Source organism: Aquarana catesbeiana, linkage group LG13 (genome assembly GCF_042186555.1).
Source record: "Aquarana catesbeiana isolate 2022-GZ linkage group LG13, ASM4218655v1, whole genome shotgun sequence".
In the NCBI taxonomy this organism is placed as follows: Eukaryota; Metazoa; Chordata; class Amphibia; order Anura; family Ranidae; genus Aquarana; species Aquarana catesbeiana.
This window is the reverse complement of record NC_133336.1, coordinates 144,446,800-144,469,140: the sequence shown is the minus strand read 5'-3', so window position 1 is coordinate 144,469,140 and position 22,341 is coordinate 144,446,800. Positions and strand designations below refer to the sequence as shown.

General features: G+C 44.6%; 1 long non-coding RNA gene across 6 annotated transcripts in view; it reads right to left on the bottom strand.

The window, feature by feature from the left end:
* LOC141117248 (uncharacterized) overlaps positions 1-22,341 on the bottom strand; it is a 429,977-nt gene that overhangs the window by 98,344 nt on the left and 309,292 nt on the right. For 5 of the 6 annotated variants that reach the window (XR_012237130.1, XR_012237125.1, XR_012237126.1 and 2 more), the window contains one exon: positions 21,005-21,349. This is a non-coding gene — a long non-coding RNA (uncharacterized lncRNA). The remainder of the gene's footprint in view (positions 1-21,004; positions 21,350-22,341) is intronic. The other variant, XR_012237129.1, reaches the window with a different exon arrangement.

The window sequence follows — 22,341 nt, the reverse complement described above, 5'->3', positions numbered from 1 at the left end:
TCCCACTTGAGATTTTTTGGATATAATTGTCCAAATCCTCCCCAAACAGCCTTACACCACAGAAGGGAAACCCAGCCAAGAGCTTTTTACTTGGCGTTTCGGCTGACCAGTTTTTCAACCATAAGATTCTACGCATATGCACCAACCCAAGCATAAGGCGAGAGGTCTGAAGGATAGAATCTCTGATTGTGTCAACTGCAAAACACAAAGCCGCCAGCAGGTTGGCTAACTCCTGGCCTGCTGTTCAGGGAAAACCTTGAGTATCTGTTTCAAGTGGTCTCTCAAGGAGTGACATGCTCCAATTGCCGCCACTGCAGGTTGAGCTACTGAACCTGCCAAGGAAAAAATGTTTTTTAATGGGAATTCCAATTTGTTTATCGGTTGGATCCCTAAGGATTTGAGCATTATCAACAGGACAAGTCAAACTTTTATTCACAGAGGATATTGCAGCATCAATTGCTGGTATACCCCACATTTTTGTGAATTTTCCCTCCATAGGATGAAGTGTTAAACATTTTTTCCCACCTAAAAGTTTTCATCTGGGTGATCCCACTCAGAATAAATAAGCTTTTCCAGCAAAAAATGAACAGGAAAGGCATGCGCAGTTTGAGGAGGCTTCAGTGAACCCAAACTGTCAGGTCACCTTGAGGCTACGTGACAGATGCACACCATTGGGATCAGGAGTGCACCACAAGGCAGTGGACCCTACGGCTGACTGCTGCAGATGGGAGTCTGGGTGGTAAGGAAGGCAGGGCCGCTGAAACACCAACACGGATCCCACCGGGGTTAGAGCGTAGGATTCCCTGGGGCGCGGAGTCTAAGAGCCAGCAGGTGTTCACCAGAGCCTCTAGTGGTGAGGATGGACTGGGCTGCAACTGGCTTCAGGTCGCGACCCCCAGGGTCCCCCAGCTCACACCCACAGTAGGCAACAGGAGGATAGGGATAGTAAAGGAATAAGCCATGGTCAGGGCCACAAGCAGACAAGGACAACAGAGTTCACGCCAAGGTTCAGGGTCACAGGCAAACAGGGATAGTCAGGGACACGCCAAAGGTCAGGGTCACGAGCAGACAGGAATAGTTGAGAACACGCCAAGGTCGGTAACAGAAACAAACGCAGAGCACACGACAGGCAGGAACAGGAAGCCAAAACACACAAAGGTTGATCAGCAGGGCTGGCCTGCAGTGCAGAGGTTAATATAGAGTTCTCTGATAGGAGCTGGGGTGGAGCCATGCTAGAGGAGAGTTTATAAAAGCAGTCAGGTGAGAGTCAGCTGGTCCTTAGAGATGAACACATGGAGACAGGTAAGCTGACAGACAAAACACTATTGCATAACCATGACATTACCCCCCCTCTTACGAGGCCTCCCCCTTCTCTGCCTGGGACCAGGTTTAGAGGGGAACTTCAAATGAAACTTCCTCAACAGACGAGGTGCAAAGACCTCAGAAGCCCTGATCCACGACCTCTCCTCAGGACCAAACTCCTTCCAATGCACGAGGTACTGGAGAATGCCTCTACAGAGTCAGGAATCCAAAATCTGGCTAACCTCGTACTCCTGATTATCCTCAGAGACCGGCGCTGCGGTAGAGAGAGGACAAGAGAACTTATTGAGGACTAAAGGCTTCAGAAGCGCAACATGGAAGGAGTTAGAGATTTTGAGGCTTTTGGGAATCTGGAGCTTGAAAAAAACGGATTCAGTTTAGAAGTTATGGTGTACGGACCAAAGAATCTTGGGGCAAATTTGTGAGAAGGAACCCGGAGTTTGATGTTTCTGGTGGAGAGCCAGACTTTGTCTCCTGGCTGAAGAGAAGGCGGCTTACGCCTGCGACGGTCAGCAAAACTCTTGAATTTGTTGGCAGCTTTCTGGAGGGAATCATGAACGTCAGCCCACATGGAATTGAATGATTCCTGAACAGTAGCCAAGGCTGGAATGTCATAAGAACAGGTCATAGGAAGAGGGAGTTGAGGATGTCTTCCATAAACAGTGATAAAGGGTGTTTTCTGAGAACTGACGTTGACTTGATTATTGTGGGAGAACTCTGCCCACGGGAGTAGTGATGCCCAATCATCGTGATGAGCCAAGACCAAGGTACGGAGAAAGACCTCCAACTCCTGATTAACCCTCTCAGTCTGGCCATTGGATTGGGGATGGTAAGAAGAGGTAAAATCCAAGGTAATGTTGAGGGATTTGCAAAAGGCTCTCCAAAAACGGGACGTAAACTGAACACCCCTGTCCTAAACAACATGGGAAGGAACACCTTGAAGGTGGAAAATCTCTCGTACAAAAAATGGGAACCAAGGCAGAGACAGAAGGGAGACCAGGAAGAGGAACAAAATGAGCCATCTTGGAGAACCGATCGATTACCACCCAAATGGCTGTATTATTCTCGGACAGTGGAAGATCGGTGATAAAATCCATGGCGATGTGAGACCAGGGCTCCTCAGGAATGGGCAAGGGCATGAGAAGACCAGCAGGGGCTTGTGTGGAAGATTTAGACTGAGCACAGACATGACAAGCCTTAACGTAATCTTTAACATCCGAGCGGAGGTTAGGCCACCAGTAGAGACGACTGATGAGCAGGAAGGATCGGAGGAACCCAGCATGACCTGCCACCTTGGAATCATGTCCCCAACAAAGGATCTTAGCTCTTAGCTCTGTGGGAACAAAGGTCTTGCCAGGAGAATTTTTTGATTCCAGGGTGGTAGAATGGGCAACAATGCATGAGGTCGGAATGATCGGCTCAGGATCAGGGGTGGACTCCTTGTCTAAAGTGTCAAATGACCTAGAGAGCGCATCAGCCCGACCGTTGCAGGAACCAGGTTTGCACATAATCATGAATTTAAAATGGGAAAACAAGAGACTCCACCTGGCCTGTCTGGGGTTCAGACGTTTAGCATTCTGTAGGTATTTTAGATTCTTGTGATCGGTAAAGATCGTAATGGAGTGAGGGGAACCCTCCAAGAGATGACGCCACTCTTCCAATGGCAATTTAATTGCGAGAAGTTCCCGATCACCAATGGCATAATTTCTCTGTCTGAGAAATTTTTTTGGAGAAGAACGCACATGGTTGACGTCTCTTCTCAAAGAACTGAAGAAGCACAGCTCCCACCCCCATCGAAGAAGCATCTACTTCAATAAAAAATGGGTCCCCAGGATTTGGTCTCCTCAAGAGAGGTCTAGAAACAAAGGCCTGTTTCAGATTGTGAAACACAGAGACAGCCTTGGGAGGCCAGTCTTTGGCATTCGCACCCTTCTTGGTTAAAGCGATAATAGGCGCGGCAATGGAAGAGTAATTCCTTATGAACTGCCTATAATAATTTGTGAAGCCAAGAAAGCACTGTGTGGCTTTGAGGCTAGAAGGAAGGGGTCAGTTGGTAATGGCCGAGACCTTTCCGGGATCCATGCGAAGACCCAAACTAGAAACAAAACATCCCAGAAACAGGACCTCAGGACATTCAAAGGAACATTTCTCCATCTTGGCATAGAGATTATTCTCTCTAAGGAGCTGAAGTACGGTGCGGACATGGTTTCTGTGAGCAAGCAGATTTTCGGAAAAGATGAGAATGTCATCCAGATAGATGACAACAAACTGATACAGTAGATCCCTGAAGATTTCATTGACAAAGTTCTGGAACACAGCTGGAGCATTACACAAACCAGAAGGCATGACCAGGTATCGTCCCCGTCCCTAGTGTTAAATGCAGTCTTTCATTTGTCACCTTCCCGTATTCTAATGAGATTGTATGCACCTCTGAGATCCAACTTGGTGAAAATGGAAGCCCCCTTCAACCTGTAAAATAGATCAGATATTAGAGGTAAGGGGTATCGGTTTTTGATAGTCACTGCGTTTAACCCTCGATAGTCGATGCAGGATCTGAGGGTACCATCCTTTTTAGCAACGAAAAAGAACCCTGCTCCTGCAGGCGACGAGGATTTCCGGGTGAAACCTCTCTCCAGATTCTCGGCGACATACTCAGACATGGCCTGGGTCTCTGGAATGGATAGAGGGTAGGTACGACCCCTGGGCAGAGTTGCTCCAGGGACAAGGTCAATGGCACAGTCAAAAGATCTGTGGGGAGGAAGCACCTCAGCAGACTTCTTACAGAACACATCCCGGTAATCTCTGTATGCCGCGGGAAGATCAAAAGATACGGATGTGGTAGCAATGGGAAGTCACTCCTTGGGGACCATCTTGAGAAGACAGGATGAGAAACACGAAGGACCCCAAGCCAGGATCTGCCCAGAGACCCAGTCCACATGTGGAGAGTGGAGCTGTAGCCAAGGAAGGCCCAATACAATGGGGGTAGAGGCCTTGGGTAGAATGAAGAAGGAAATCCACTCCTGGTGGAGTATCCCTACCAACATCCTAATAGGTAGCGTCTGGAAACGGATAGGGCCCCCTGGGAGCACAGTGCCATCAATTGCCGAGACTACCAGTGGTTTAGTGAGGGGAGAAAGGGTAAGCTTCATAGAAGAAGCAGTTCTCCAGTCCATAAAATTGCCAGCAGCCCCGGAGTCCAGATATGCTAGGACCGATTGGGGAGAAGGGCCTACATGGAGCAACACCGGAAGAAGAAGACAAGAAGGTGATGTTTCTGGGTCCAATACTCCACCACCAAAATGTATTAGACCTGAGTGTTTCCCGGACGAAGCGAGCAGGAGTCACGAAAATGACCCTTGCCCCCACAATAAAGACACAAGCCCAGAGTTCTGCGTCTAGCATGTTCTTCTGGGGTTAGTCTGGTCATAGGTTCCTCAGAGGATGCTCCACAGGGTGACGGGGGAAGAGTTCTGGCTGACTAGGACCTAGGGGGTGCTGGCGTCTTTTTTCTAAGGACCTCTCCTGGAAACGAATGTCAAGCTTATTGCACAAGGAAATTACATCGTCCAGACCGGCAGGGATGGCTCTTCCTGCTAATTGGTCCTTCACTCGGTCAGAGAGGCCATGTAAAAAGGTTGCGACCAGGGCCTCATTGTTCCAGCTCAATTCAGCTGTGAGGATACGGAACTAAAGCGCATATTGTCCCACTGAACAAGATTCTTGGCGAAGGCATAAAAGGGCACTAGCCGCTAAAGAAACCCAAACTGGCTCCTCGAAGATATTACAAAAAAGCTTTCAAGAAGTCGCACAGGCTGGAAACCACCGAGTCATTCTTCTCCCACGGGGGGCAGCCCAAGCTAAAGCTTAACCAGAGAGGAGGGAAATGATATAGGCTACCTTAGCCCGATCAGACAGAAAGTTTTGAGGCTGGAGCTTAAAATGAATGGTGCATTGGCTGAGGAAGCCCCTGCAGGCCTTGGAGTCCCCAGAAAAATGGGACGGAGCTGGCAGTAAATATGAATGTGTGGCTGCGACTGGTGCGATAGGTGCAGCTGCTGATTGTACTTGAGGCTGCAGGTTCGGGTTTCCCAAGGAGGCCTGGAGCTGCTCGAAGCGGGAAGCCAGATCCTTAAGGAATCGCATCACCTGAATCTGATTAGATTCCTAGGTCTTGAGTCTGCGAACTATGCCCTGCAATGGATCGGCTGCAGGAAGCGGCACGTCAGCCGGGTCCATGGCTGATCAAACTGTCAGGTCACCTTGAGGCTAGGTGAAAGATGCACACCGTTGGAATCAGGAGTGCACCGCAAGGCAGTGGACCCTACGGCTGACTGCTGCGGATGTGAGTCCGGGTGGTAAAGAAGGCAGGGCCGCTGGAACACCAACACGGATCCCACCGGGGTTAGAGCGTAAGATTCCCTGGGACGCGGAGTCTAAGAGCCAGCAGGTGTTCACCAGAGCCTCTAGTGGTGAGGATGGACTGGGCTGCAACTGGCTCCAGGTCGCGACCCCCAGGGTCCCCCAGCTCACACCCACAGTAGGCAACAGGAGGATAGGGATAGTAAAGGAATAAGGCAAGGTCAGGGCCACAAACAGACAAGGACAACAGAGTTCACGCCAAGGTTCAGGGTCACAGGCAAACAGGGATAGTCGGGGAAACGCCAAAGGTCAGGGTCACGAGCAGACAGGAATAGTTGAGTACACGCCAAGGTCGGTAACAGAAACAAACGTAGAGCACACGGCAGGCAGGGACAGGAAGTCAAAACACACAAAGGTTGATCAGCAGGGCTGGCCTGCAGTGCAGAGGTTAATATAGAGTTCTCTGATAGGAGCTGGGGTGGAGCCATGCTAGAGGAGAGTTAATAAAAGCAGTCAGGTGAGAGTCAGCTGGTCTTTAGAGATGAACACATGGAGACAGGTAAGCTGACAGACAAAACTATTGCATAACCATGACACAAACAAGACGTGGGTTTTTCAACCGACTCAGTTACGGGTAACTTAAATGTGGAGCGGACCATTCCAGAAAGAGATTGCACCAGCAATTTCTCATCCTGTGAAGCTGAAGAGGGTCTTACCCCACTTGATTCCTCAGAAGAGGAGTCATCAGTCTCATCCCAGTCCTCTGAGGGGGATTAGTCTCCCTTTTCCTAGAGCTCCTCTGTTTGAGGGTCCTGGGTGGTAGACGGAGACCTAATGCGTTTTCTTCCACTTTGTGAAGATGCAATTAAGGCCATTAATCTTTCCTCTAATCCACTTATGGTTGAGGAAAAAAACCTCCTAAATAATATATACAGGGGCTGAAATGTCAGAAGCAGTTGCAGCCCCTGACCCCGACGGCTCACTCTGACCAGCCTCCTTAGGTCCTTCAGGGGGAGATGGTGCTGCAGAGGGGGTCCTCAGAGCCCGAGGGAGATCCCTTTGAGCCCCTATTTTTCGGGGTATTTGTACCTCCCTTTCTGCCCGTAGTGTCAAGCACAAAATGCAGAGGTACTGCTGAGCAATATAGTTCAACAACTGCTGCTGCTGTCAAGGCTCAGTCTGATGCTAAGAGTAAATGTTGCCTGGGAATGCCTGTGTCACCCACACTCACATGCCCCCGTCTGCTCTGTGTCCCTCCTCGAGCTGTGTGCACCTGCAAAAGAGTGCACTTCATAGCTTTCTATAGCCCGCGTTGTGAGCGTTAAACCACGCCGACGTCACACTAGAGCTCAACCCCCCTCCTCTGACTACCCCTTCCACCCCCCCTTTTCAAAAAAGACCACTTTTCCCACGCGAGCCGAGGGCTCCGATCCTGATCGGATCGCACATGGAGGGGAGGCTGGGGGGGGGGGAGAGGTGGGATGGTGGATAGAGAGCCCCCATAATGGTGGCGGTGGGGAGGGCGGTGTGCATACCTCCGACTCCCCTATGGCTTCTAGCATAAAGGAAGCTGTGGGGGGATATTCCTAAAAAGAAAAAAAAAACCCTTTCCCTCATCCTACCTGGAGCATGGGATCGTAGGAGTGTGCAGCTTGTGACACAGAGACGAGACTGACAAGCATGGAAAGGTACGTGCTCTTGACAGCCCCCAGTGGCGACTTAATGCATAGCATACATTTACTTAAAGGAGAAAATCCACAAATATTATAAAAATTCCTTAGGAATCTCCCTTATCTTATCCAGCTACAGGGTTCTGTGGGAACAGATCCAATCTTCACCTCTCATGGTGTGCTCCGTTTAGAAAAACCTTCAGGGACTGGGGCCCCCTTTTTATCGGGGGATCCGCAGCTCTGGGCCTGTAAAGCACCCCGCCAGGAATATGGCTAAAAAAAACAAATACTAGATCCTGGGGTCCAGCTCTCTAAAATGAGAAGCGTTACAGGTAAAACCTCGTTTCTTTGGACACGAGGCCCGGGTACCATTCAATTTGGCCTAAAAAAACACTTTGAATGGATCCGGTTGTATGGCTTGCCCCAGTAAGGAATATTCCAGCGGAGCTCAGCACAGCACATCTTTACTCGTGACCAACACATAAGACGCTGGCGAAAAAACAAAGGTACTCTCAGTAAGGGGAGGGGTTATATAGGGGGCTGAACTTCCTGTCTAGGGTGTGCCAGTGTCCATCACCTAGTGATGCCTATATAACCATCATTAAATACTGTGGCTCTGTGTCCCATGATGTACGAAAAAGAAATGAGTATGCTTTAAGAGCATATTAAATAAGGGCAATAGCCAGTGCATCCCAATGGGAAATACATTTAAAAGAGCTAATAAAAGTCCTGGGTGGTTTAATTCCAACGTAAAAATGCATATAAAAGCAAAGGAAAAGGCCTTCAAAAAATACAAGGCTGAGGGATCATCATCAGCATTCCAAATTTACAAAGAATGCAACAAGAAATGTAAGGGTGCAATCAGGGCAGCTAAGATAGAACACGAAAGGTACATAGCGGAGGAGAGTAAAAATAAATTCATATTGGTCCCATAAAGAATGATGAAGGGAATCTGGTTACTAAGGATGGAGAGATGGCGAAAGGTATTGGATTTATTCTTCTCCATAGTCTTCACGAGGGTAAACGGGGGGCTTCAGTAACCAAAACTGCAATGTTTATCCTCATGACACATCACAGGAAGCACCCTCATGGCTAACAGAGGACAGAATTAGAAATAGACTTGAAAAACTTAACATTAATAAGTCACCGGGACCAGGTGGCTTGCACGCGAGGGTCCTTAAAGAACTCATTCAAGTAATTGCCAGACCATTGTTCCTAATTTTTACAGTCCTAATTTAACAGTCTACTGACTGGAATGGTACCAGCTGATTGGAGAAAAGCAAATGCAGCACCAATATTTAAGGGCCGAGATACATCCCTGGAAATTACAGACCAGTTAGCCTAACATCAATTGTATGCAAGCTCTTGGAGAGGGTGATAAGGGACTATATACAAGATTTTAGTAATGACAACGGTATCATTAGCAGTAATCAGCATAGATTCATGAAGAATCGTCTTGCCAAACCAATCTATTAACCTTCTATGAGGAGGGGAGCTGCCATCTAGATAAAGGAAGGCCCGTAGAAGTGGTGTATCTGGATTTTGCAAAAGCATTTGATATAGTTCCCCATAAATGTTTACTGTACAAAGTAAGGTCCGTTGGCATGGACCATAGGGTGAGTACATGGATTGAAAAGTGGCTACAGGGGCGAGTTCAGAGGGTAGTAATAAATGAGTACTTGGAATGGTCCGGTGTGGAAAGCGGGGTCCCCCAGGGTTCTGTCCTAGGACCAATCCTATTTAATTTATTCATAAAGGACCTGGAGGATGGGATAAACAGTTAAATCTCTCTATTTGCGGACAATACTAAGCTAAGCAGGGCAATAGCTTCTCTGCAGGATGTGGAAACCTTGCAAGAAGATTTGAACAAATTAATGGGGTGGGCAACTAAATAAGGTTTAATGTAGAAAATTTTAAAATAATGCATTTGGGTGGCAAAATTATATGAATGCCATCTACTCACTAGGGGGAGAACCTCTGGGGGGAATCTAGGATGGAAAAGGACCTGGAGGTCCTAGTAGATGACAGGCTCAGCAGTGGCATGCAATGCCAAGTTGCTGTAAGCAAAGCAAACAGAATATTGGCATGCATTAAAAAGGGGATTAAAGAGAAAGTAAACCCTTGTGGGTTTTACTTCCTCTTTATTCCCCTGCAAAGGTAAAGCATAATGGGCTACTATGCATAGTATTATGTCTCACTTGAAACCTGAAACCGAAAGCCTGCGATGTCACCATTGTCCCCACTAGCAGGGAGCGTCCATCTTCACCCCTCTTCCTTCCGGGGCCACAAACTCCGGCTCTGTGACATGCGCGTGGGAGCCGCCAGTCACGGCATGACCCCTATTAGAAACGGCAGGATGTGCCCTTTCTAAAGTGTGCATGCGCCGCAGTCATAGGTGCTTGGCTTTTTCGTAAATATCTCCAGCACCTACAGGTAAGCCTTAATATAGGTTGTAGGTAGTTGTACAACCACTTTAACTCCAGAGATAAAACCATAATTCTCCCACTCTACAAGACTCTGGTCCGGCCGCACCTGGAGTATGCTGTGCAGTTCTGGGCACCAGTCCTCAGGAAGGATGTGCTGGAACTGGAGAGAGTCCAGAGAAGAGAAACAAAACTAATAAAGGGACTGGAAAACCTTATTTATGAGGAAAGGTTATGAGTATTGAACTTGTTCTCTCTGGAGAGGAGACGCTTGAGAGGGGATATGATTTCAAATTACAAATACAAATACCATACTGGTGACCCCACAATAGTGATAAAACTTTTCAGCAAAAAGGAATTTAATAAGACACGTGGCCATTCACTAAAATTAGAAAATACTGACATAAAATCACACACATAGGTTGGACTTGATGGACTTGTGTCTTTTTTCAATGTCGCCTACTATGTAGGGGCTACTGAGAGAAGACCAGACAGTCAGATTTAAAAAAAAAAGAGAAACTGCAACAAAAATGCAGACTTACCCTTCCTTCTGCAGGACTCTGAGCATAACAGGAGTCCAGCCTTCACTCATCACGGTGGGCTGTATCATAAAAAGACCTTCAGAGACTGCATCCCCCTAATGTGGGGTCCACTCCCCTGGACCTGTATAGCACCCTGCAGGAAAGCACTTTGGTCAGAACAAACACTGCACAGGGTTCCAATACGCAGGGTCCAGCGCTGCAAGGCTGCATTACACAGGCTCCTGTCCAATAAGTCTTGGGTACTATCCGATTTGGCTGATAGCTCTTTCGAATGGATTTGAATGAAATCCATGATTCTAAATAGAACCGTCCAGGCCTCCAAGTATGCTCCCAGAGCACATGTATCACATCAGTGACCACCACCTTACAGACACTGGCAAAAAACTGAAGTACTTCCTGTGTAGGAGGGGTTATATAGGGGAGGACTTCCTGTTTGATTGTTTGGATTGATCTACCAGTGTCTACTCACCTATAGGTGGCGTATAACCCAAGTAGTTATTATAATAACCGGCTTTGTGTACCGCGATAAAGAAATGCGATAAAGAAATGAGGTTTGATGTGGAGAAACGTAAAGTAATGCACTTGGGGGCAAAAAACATAAATGCAAACTATTCACTAGAGGGAGAACAGCTGGAGGAATCAAGGATGGAGAAAGATCTGGGGGTTCAAGTAGATGACAGATTGAGCAACAGCATGCAAAAACGATAAAACGATAATCCTACCACTCTATAAAACTCTGGTTAGACCACATCTGGTCACCACTCCTCAGAAGGGATGTGCTGGAACAAGGGAGAGTCCAAAGAAGGGCAACAAAACTTATAAGGGGACTGGAGGACCTCAATTGAGAGGAACGCCTGCGAGCACTAAATGTATTCTCGCTGGAGAAACGACGCTTGAGTGGAGTGGGGGGGCCAGTGTCACAGGAGACAGGTGGGGGGGGCAGTATCACAGGTGACAGATGGGGGCCAGTGTCACAGGTGGGGGGGGGCAGTGTCACAGGAGACAGGTGGGGGGCCCAGTGTCACAGGTGGGGGGCCAGTGTCACAGGTGACAGGTGGGGAGGCAGTGTCACAGGTGGGGGGCCAGTGTCACAGGAGACAGGTGGGGTGCCAGTGTCACAAGAGACAGGTGGGGGGCCAGTGTCACAGGAAACAGTTGTGGGCCAGTGTGACAGGTGGGGGGCTAGTGTCACAGGAGACAGGTGGGGGGCCAGTGTGACAGGTGGGGGGCCAGTGTGACAGGAGACAGTTGGGGGGCCAGTGTCACAGGTGGGGGGCCAGTGTCACAGGTGACAGGTGGGGGACCAGTGTGATAGGAGACAGGTGGGAGGCCAGTGTGACAGGCGGGGGGCCAGTGTCGGCTTAACTTACATGAGAAGCCCAAATGCAAGAAGCAGCATTCTTCCTTGTGATGTCCGTGGGATGTCCCTCCAGCCAGCACAGTTCACTTCCCGAGTGTCAGTGTATATAATGGAGAGGGGAGGGGCCTCTGACCCGAGCATGTATCGGCAAGACTCAGAGTGTACAAGCAGAGGGAGAAACTTGTGCACTGAATCTGGTGCCTGCTCAGGACAGAGGCCCCTCCCCTCTCCATTGCATACACTGACACTCCGAAAGTGAACTGGCAGTGTGCTGGCAGTCTGGCTGGAGGGACAGCCCGCGGACATGACATAACTGCCGATCGCCCCCTCCCGCCCCCCTCCCCTGTATAGTTAGATGCCAGCCAGAGGTACAGGGGGAGGTGCGGGGTCTTGGGGCATGAAGACATCCGTTAGGAAGAAACATGTCAGGCAGGTTGACACCAGCACGCTGAACGCTGCAGTCGTTTTTTGATGCATGCAATTTTGAACTTCTAACTGTAAGTTACTACAATAAATTGTTTTATTACCACTACGGGCTTCACTATGGGTCCTTCATTTCTCTTCTTGGGTATTTGATGACTACATATTGGAAAGTCCCACCTCTGATGTGATTACTGGGAGTTGTTGATCTATGAAGGAAGTCATTCGGAGGTTGCTGTCTATGATGACGAGGGGTTCCAGGGAGCTGGACTTGCTGGATGTTATTGAGGAATATCTATACATGCCTAATATTTACAGCCTTCTGGTAAGCAGACTACATTATTACGTGGTGACAAGTGCCCCTTCACATCTGCACTATATCTGGTGATTGGACTTCTCCCATTCTTCAGACCTTTCTGGACTGTTTTTTTAGTTATTGAATTTAGCGCCGCAATACATGTAATATTAAACAAACAGATCCCCGTTCTGTCAGGGGAGGAGAGAGAGATTGTCTGTTCCTAGTGATTAGAAACAGCGATCTCTCTCCTCCAGTCAGCCCAGCCCCCATACAATTAGAAACACCTCCCAGGGAACACACCTAACCCCTTGATCACCCATAGTGTTAACCCTTTCCCTGCCAGTGACATTTATACACTAATCAGTGGCTATTTTTTGCTCTGATCGCTGTATAGATGTCAATTGTCCCAAAAAAGTGTCGAAAGCAGTCCAGCTAAAAATTGCAGATCACCGCCATTACTAGTAAAAAAAAAAATAAATAAATAAAAAATGCCATAAATCTATACCCTGTTTTGTAGACGCTATAACTTTTGCGCAAACCAATCAATATATGCTTATTGCGATTTTTTTTACCAAAAATATGTAGCAGAATACACATTGGCCTAAACTGAGAAAGACATTTTTTTAAATATTTTTTTTATATTAATTATAGCAAAAAGTATAAAATATTGTTTTTTTTCAAAATTGTCCCTCTTTTTTGTTTGTATCGCAAAAAATTAAAACTGCAGAGGTGATCAAATACCACCAAAAGAAAGGTTCTATTTGTGGGAAAAAAAGGACATAAATTTTGTTTGGGTACAGCGTCGCACGTCCGCGCAATTGTCAGTTAAAGTGGCGCAGTGCTGTATCACAAAAAATGGCCTGGTCATTAAGGGGGCAAATCCTTCTGGTCCTTAAGCGGTTAAGCACATGTTTGGTAGTACAATGGTTGGTGTGCTCTTGCAAAAAGCAGGTCCCAACTTTAACTTTGTGTTTGGTGACTTATGGTCAACACTGTATCACATAATATAGAGAGGAGGCGATCCTGGCTCCTGATTATCAGCAATATACACCAGTCACCCCTCTGAAAAGCAGGTTGTGAAGGATAGTTTTATGAGTAATTTTTATGTTATACAATTGTAGAGCATGGCAGTAATCAAACACTCTACTACCAATGAAAATGTAGGGACACTGGCCCAAGACCCGGGTACCCATGCTTTTGTGTGGTTTAAGGCTAAACATATTCCTGGTGACCAGAATTTGGACACACTGCATTGGTGCAAATGCTGTAACCAACTATTAAAGCTAAACTCCAGCTACATATAAGTTTTTTTAGCTGCTTGCCTCCAAATCCTCAATTTTTTGTGGCAATGCAATCTTAGGACTCATACAGAGATCAAGTGTCATGTAAAGGAAACCAATTGACCCCGCCTGCCCAGTCACCTCAATGCCTCCCTGCAGTTCTCTTTAGCTCCCTGAGATTAGAGGTGTGGTTTATTTATAGGTGCAAACTTGGCCTTGCATCCCTACACTCTGATGCACTGGCCCTGAAGAGCCAGGGAAGGCGTAGCCAAAGTCCTGTTCTCTGCACAGGCAATGTGTAGTCCACTGATGAGGTAATCACAATTTTAATGACGTTTGCATTGGCATTACTGTGTACAAAGTAGAATCATATGATTTGTGGCTAATGAGGCATGAATTTAACTGAAAATTATTATTTTTTTTCTAACAACAAGCAGGGTTATCTGCTCTGTGCAATGGGGCTGCCCCGAACCTCCTCTTCAAGGGTCCCCGAACCTCCTCTTCATGGGCCCCCCCCCCGGTGCTCCTGGCTCATCTTCTCCAGTGAGTGCCCCCATAGAAAGTTGCTTTCTATGGGGGCACACATGTGGGTTTGCGTCCGAGCTTCGCTGCCTGAGTCTATAGACACAGACAGCGGGACTCGGCCCTGCCCCCCACTCCCTCGTCACTGGCTTTGACTGACAGCAGCCGGAGACAGGGGGGATAATGATGCCTAAACATTTTTTACCTTAATTCAAGGAATACTTTATAACGAATTTAACAGTACTTTTAGGGGGGGTGGGGGGGGTGGGGTTCTGTTGATCTGTTCTCTGGGCTAGCATTCCTATTTTGGGGGATTTTTCTTTTTCAATGTGTCTGCAGTCAAATCTTTGGATTCAGGGATCTGCCAAAGCTATAGGGAAGGTGATTTTTCTATCCTTGGAGACAGAGAATACCTTTACTAATGTAGCACATCTTGTAAGTATAAAGGACACATTAACCACTTCCTGACCGTAGTATCTTTTTTTCAGCCAGCGAATCCCTTTTTTGTAAAACTACCCTAGTGGATGATTAGCCGCTGGATTGCTTTTGCAGGCAGTAGGAGGGGACAAGCCCGACTGGCACCTCTCCGTGCTCTCCCATGTGATTGGAGAGCCCGGGATCTGATCCAGCGCTTCCGCCGCGTTACCACAGAGGACCAGATGGAGGTCTGACACTACTTCCGATTTTGGCAGGTGTAAACATTGCCATTTGTTTTCTGTTGAAAGCAGAGATCGATGTTTTTTTGTTTTGTTTTTTATCTCATGCTTTCCAGGGTAGAGAAGAGATTTGGGGTCTTATAGACCCCAGATTTTCCCATTAAGAGGACCTGTCATGCCTCTTTTCTATCACTATTTCTTGTGATAGGAATAAAAGTGATTAAAAAAATTAATAATCAATTAACTGCTTCAGCCCAGAAGATTTTACCCCCTTGCTGACCAGAGCACTTTTTGCGATTCGGCACTGCGTCGCTTTAACTGACAGTTGCGTGGTCATGCGATGTTGCACCCAAACAAAATTAACGTCCTTTTTTTCCCACAAATAGAGCTTTCTTTTGGTGGTATTTGATCTTCTCTGCAGTTTTTATTTTTTGCGCTATAAACAAAAATAAGAGCGACAATTTTGGAAAAAAGCATTATTTTTTTACTTTTTTCTATAATAAATATCCCCCAAAATTATATAAAAAAAGTATTTTTTTCCTCAGTTTAGGCTGATATGTATTCTTCTACATATTTTTGCAATATCGCAATAAGCGAATATTGATTGGTTTGCGCAAAAGTTATAGCGTCTACAAAATAGGGGGTAGTTTTATGGCATTTTTATATGTAATAAGTAGTGGCGGTGATCTGCGATTTTTATCGGGACAGCGGCATTATGGCGGACACATCGGACACTTTTGACACTATTTTGGGACCATTGTCATTTACACAACGATCAGTGCTATAAAAATGCACTGATTACTGTGTAAATTACACTGGTACTGAAGGGGTTAACCACTAGGGGGCGATGAAGGAGTTAAGTGTGTTCTAGGGAGTGATTCCCACTGTGGGGGGGATGGGCTTCAACTGACATGACAGCAATCACTGCTCCCGATGACAGGGAGCAGTGATCTCTGTCATGACACAAGACAGAACAGGGAAATGCCTTGTTTACATAGGCACTTCCCCGTTCTGCGGCTCAGTGACACAATCGCCGGGAGACCGGTCACGCTGTACGCTGTATCCCCACCTCTTAAAGGGGACATACAGGTACACCCATTTGCCCACCTCTGCCATTGTGCTGACGTATATCGGCGTGCAGCGGTTGGCAAGTGGTTAATTAAAGGAACAGTGTAAAAAAAAAAAAAAAATTATATATATATATAGTATATATATATATATATATATATATATATATATATATATATATATAAAAATTTTTTTTTTTTTTTTTTAAACACCCGTCCCCTCGTGCTCATGAGCAGAAGCAAATGTATGTGTAGGTCATCCCTGCATATGTAAACTGTGTTCACACCACACATGTGAGGTATCGCTGCTAAAGTTATAGCGAGAGCAAAAATTCTAGCACCAGACCTCCTCTGTAACTCCTACCATGGTAACTTTCAAAAAAAATTTAAAGCATAGCCTATGGAGATTTTGGGTCATATATTTTTTTTTTGCATTAAAATTCATTAAAGTGTATTTTTTCCCCAAAAAATTGTGAATAAAAAAAATCACTGCGCAAATACCGTGTGACATAAAAAATTGCAACACCCACTATTTTATTCTCTAGGGCCTAAAAATATATATAATGTTTGGGGGTTCTGAGAAATTTTCTAGCAAAAAAATTATGATTTTTACATGTTGTAGAGAAATGTCAGAATTAGCCCGGTAGGGAAGTAGTTAAAGTGATACTAAATACAAACTATTTACATATTTACATTATCACTGCTCTTTCTGTGTGTGAATGATGTCACTATAATCAGCCTTTGGACATACCCAGAATGACCCACCCGACCATCATTTGGCTTTAGTCATATGACGTCCATCCAGAAAGGGGTCGTGCTGCGGCATGATCTGCCACCGGCTGCCGGTACCATGTAATCGCTGTGACCACTCACAGTGGGTCACATGACAATTGTAAACAATGGATGACTTCCTTTCATGCCATCCATTGTGTACAATTGTGTTACTAGCTGTGATTGGTTACAGTGATCAAATGGTACATCACAGCCCACCTGTACCATGTGATTAGCTGCGGCTAATCACAGCTAATCACAACAAAACACACTGAATAAATCAGTTTCATTCAGTAAAAATGGTTGCTTATACCAATTAAATTTACTGGAATAAGCACTCATAATGCGTAAAAAAACAAATCCTGTTCACTTCCCCAGTACTATGGTAACACTGCATTGCTCTGGTCACAGTGGGTTAAAAAAAAAATCTTAAAAAAAATGCAATAAAGAAGGGGAAAAAAAAAAATATATATATATATATATATATATATATATATATATATATATATATATATATATTTTTATATATATATATTTTTTTACTTTTTACATACTGTCAACAGTCAGTGTCCTTGATCACTGCCCACACCCATTACATGATAATGCTGTACTGCATCGGTGACAGTATGTAAAAACAAATATGAAAAAAAAATTACAACTTCAAAAAAAGCCGCCATGCCACTTACTAAATACCTTTAACTGTCTACTTTCCAAAAAGCGGTCATTTGGGGGATGTTTGTACTGTCCTGGCGTTTTCAGGCCCTAAGAAATGAGAAGCGTCAGTACATCAGGATTGATCAATTTTCTGATATACAGTATAGTATAGTATACAGTTGGTCCCCGGGTTACAAACAAGATAGGGACTGTAAGCTTGTTCTTAAGTTGAATCTGTTTGTAAGTTGGAACAGGTACATTTTTTAAGTGTAGCTCCAGCCAAAAAGTCTATTTTTAAGCTTTTTGGATAGCATAGGGAAGGGATATCACCCCTGTAACATTTGTTCTGCTGTCTGTGCCCCTGTTCAGAAGATTTACACCTCAATTTCTGTCCCAATGACAATTGGATTTTGAAAATTTTGGGTTATTAGGGAAACAAGGATTGGTGATAAAGCATCAATGGAGACACCTTTTTCCCATATTAACTCTAACAGGAGAGAATTTCCCTTCCTAGGGGTAGATTTCCTCTTACTTCCTGTTGTCTCCCTCCGTTTGTAAGTAGGAGTCGTTTGTAAGGCGGATGTTTGTAAGTAGGGGATCGCCTGTAGTTTGCTAACTCTATAAAATTTTCCTACAGACTAAATAATAAACACTGATTTGGGTTATTTTCAAATTTTCAAAGAAATGTAGCAGAATACATTTTGGCCTAAATTTATGAAGAAAGATTATTCTTTTACAAAATGTTATAACAGAAACGAAGAAAAACTTCTTTATTGAGCAAAAAATAAAAAACCTAGTGGTGATTACCATATTTATCGGCGTATAACAAGCACATGGGTATAACACGCACATTCATTTTAAGAGGGAAGTTTCAGGAAAAAATCTTACATTTTAAATAAGGAACTTTGAAACAAAATAAGTGTCAGTGCCCATCTGCAGGCTCACCAGTGCCATCAATGCAGACTGATCAATGCCCATCTGCAGCCTCACCATTGCCATGAATGCAGCCTGATCAATGCCCATCTGCAGCCTCACCATTGCCATCAATGCAGCAGCCTCACCATTGCCATCAATGCAGCAGCCTCACCATTGCCATCAATGCATTAGCTTCACCAATGCCTTCAATGCAGCAGCCTCACCATTGCCATCAATGCAGCAGCCTCACCAATGCCTTCAATGCAGTAGCCTCACCAATGCCTTCAATGCAGTAGCCTCACCATCAATGCAGTAACCTCACCATTGCCATCAATGCAGCAGCCTCACCATTGCCATCAGTGCTGTCTGATCGCTGCCCACCTACAGCCTAGAGGGGAAAGGGAGGGGGGTGGGACGAGCACCGACAGATTACATACAGTGAGAATCTCCTATGATAGACAGAACAGTGGTCCAATGGCGGCCCAGGAGATGGGACTTACTATTACAGAGGACTCCAAGTAAACAGGAGATTCTCACTGTATGTAATCTGACGGTGCTCGTCCTGCCCCCTCCCTGTCCCCTCCGAGGCAGCTAAAATTGAAGTATTGGTGTATAACACGCACACACTATTTGCACATGATTTTCTTGGTGAAAAAGTGAGTGTTATACGCCAATAAATACAGTAAATACCACCAAAAGAAAGCTCTATTTTTGTGGAAAAAATGATAAACATTTCATATGGGTATAGTGTTGCATGACCTCGCAATTGTCTTTCAAAGTGCGAAAGCACTGAAAGCTGAAAATTGCCCTGGGCAGGTAGGGGGTGAAAGTGCCCTGTATTAAAGTACATACATAGTAAAAATAAATACCAATAAACTGTTTTAAATTTTCACACAAATATATATCTGAAATCAAATCTTTATTATTTTTTAGCAATAACATGGTGTGGGTAGATTTCTGCCAGTAACAGGCTGTGTCACACCCCTGGAGCCTATGTCTTATGCCACACACGAGCGGAATTTCCGACAGAAAGAGTCCGATGGGAGCTTCTCAACGTATATTCCAACCGTGTGTATGCCCCATCGGACTTTTTCCGAAGAAAATTCAGACGGACTTAGATAGAGAACATGTTCTATATTTTTCCGATGAAACAAATTACTATCGGAAAAAACGCTCGTCTGTATGCTGTTCTGATGCACCAAAAACGACGCATGCTCTGAAGCAAGTACGAGACGGAAGCTATTGGCTACAGGCTATTGAACTTCTGTTTTCTAGTCCCATCGTACGTGTTGTACGTCACCGCGTTCTGGGCGGTTGGAATTTGGTGTGTCCGCGTGTATGCAAGACAGCTTGAGCGGAATTCTGTCGGAACTCTGTCGGAAAAACCTTTAGAGTTTATTCCGATGGCAAAACCGGTCGTGTGTACAGGGCATTAGAATAACAAGGCGGTGAAGCCTCCATCAAAATGTAATATCCCACCCCCATTGTGTTTCGCTGGTTAGTGGGCATGCAGGAGGAGGAAGGGAGTGGACTGTCATTTACCACTGTGTACAGTATACTATATGTGTGACTCTTTTCACATGGGCTGCTCAGATGCGATAGAAAGAAAATGCTAAAGAGTAGAATACACTGAAAACTGAGCATGTGCACTAGCATCCAACACTGCTCTGCAAAATCCTCAACTGCAGTGGGGACATGGACAGAAGGGGGAGACTGAACAGCAGGATTAACCAGTTTTTTTGCAGAATACAGAAAATGAATCCCATAGTGACTGAGTGAGTATGAATAGCATGCAATACAGCATTTATTAATAGTTTTTAATGATGTTGGTTTAAGGATACTTTAATCAAATTTGTTATTTATATGCTAATATGTATATACTTACTGTATGCTTTGCTTGTGACATAATGTTTATTCTTATGCTGTATGTAGTGTAAAGACAACCGACTACAATTATATCAGAATTGCTGATTACTTTGGTCCTGCGCAGATGCTGTCTTGCTCAAATCCTGGAATTGTTTAATTTAAATACAATTTAAAATGCTAACTAATGTGGTCAGTGATTGTATATTGCATGTTATTGTACACAAACCTATTTTTATTCCAAGTGTGGATGGTGGTCTCTGCGTAATTTTAGAAATAATGCTGTCAAACACTTATGGTTTTTATGATCTGAAGTGTATGATCTCAATTTCTGAAAGTCCCATTCATTTATTCACGATATATAGATAATAGATAGATGCTAAATGATCTGAGGATCCCAAAATTCATAATATTACAATCACCAATCCAATTTTCAAAAGCATAAGAATTTATGAAACAAATGTGGGTACAAGAAACACAATTAAACCTACATGTTCCTCCCACAAATCCTTTTTCAGTGAGTGACCTTAATTTTCTGATTATATATCAAGTATTACAAAACAGCACAATATGTGTCATAGGTTTCATGTGTAGGATTTATCTTTCATATAGCAGTTACATATATTTTTGTAAGATTTCCAAAATCCCTATATTTATTTGCTCCATATAAACAGTCAGCACACAGGAAAAAATAAAACACACCACAGAAATAGCACTCTTTAGAAAAAATTCAGGATTTTTTTTTTATGGTACATACTCTAAAACCCCTTTTATACAACCAAACATACAACTAAAACTGCATTATATACGTACAAGTACATTAAAACACAGGGAAAAAAATAGGCAGATAAAGATAATATAGTGCTAAATATGAATATACAGACCTATAATGCAAATTTTGAAAGCAGGTAATCAGAATAATTGTCAGTCTGTTGGCATGACAGGCAGCATTTCTGTCCAACTCGCTTTGTGCCACTAATACAAAGACAACAATGCTCCACGAGAAGTCTGTAGCAAGAAAAAGCCAGTATATCTGCATTTACAGTGTGAACCTCTGCAGTGGGCAGGAGCCGACAGCTTTGTGTTGGGATGATGGATTACCTGGGAGCAGCACTGTTTCATTATGGTCTAATAGACTCCTCTGTAGAAAGGCTGGTCTTTCTTCCCCTTTTCTTCATTTACAGAATTCAGAAAGATGCTCTTCTGTAGTTATCCATGCTCAGTAACTTCTGTGGAAAAGACACTGTATTAATCCCCGACAGTAAAAATACACCAAAACACACATGCTCCACCCCAAACCGGTAAGAAACACAGTGATCAAAAGTAAATGAAAATGATATAAAATACCACCTATAGATCTCTGTCAGTGACCACTCAGCAGTGAATAAACATCAACTATTGAACAGAGAGTGATCCTGGCAATTACAAAAATAAATCAATGGAAATTAATGACACAGGTAGCCCAAACAGACACTAGACACATGGCTACTATGACTCAAAAGTAGTCCCTTGTAGCATGGAGGGCAGAGCAACAACAATAAAAAACAAAACAAAAAAACAGGGTAAGTGTAGTAGTAAAAACAGTAGGAATTATTAAGTAAAAACACTCAAAGCTAGTGAACCCACAAATGTGATCTTCTACTATTGTTTGGAACAGTGCAACGGGATCAAGCTGTAAAGTAAGTCGCCAGAGTCCCAAGCAGCCCTGGCCAGGGAAAACAGGGGAGTCCTCTGTAATAGAGAAAGACTGTGAAGCCTTGTGAGGAACCTACGCCGACTGCTGTCAGAAAAAGCCATGAGTCCAGATGCCATGTAGGGATGCGTTTCTGGAAACCCTCCATTCATCAGCCTACCTTGGAAGGGCTACCTGTGTCTGTATTGGTGTGAATCTTCACTGGTCTCATGATTCGATTACGATTATCATGTCAACGATTTGATTCGATTCCACGATGCATCATGATTACTGCCCCTGGTTTTCATCAAAAAAATGTAAGCAGTCAGAAATACTCCCATTTATTTATTTTATCTGTTATTTAAAAAAAAAAGACAACACTCCCTGCATGTAGCAAAGTCTAAACACAGCAGACAACAACTTAAAGGGGAGCTCCAGGCTCCACCTAAATACTACAGATGAGGGTCAGAGAATGCAGACATACTACAAGAGAGGGTCAGAGAATGCAGACATACTACAAGAGAGGGTCAGAGAATGCAGACATACTGA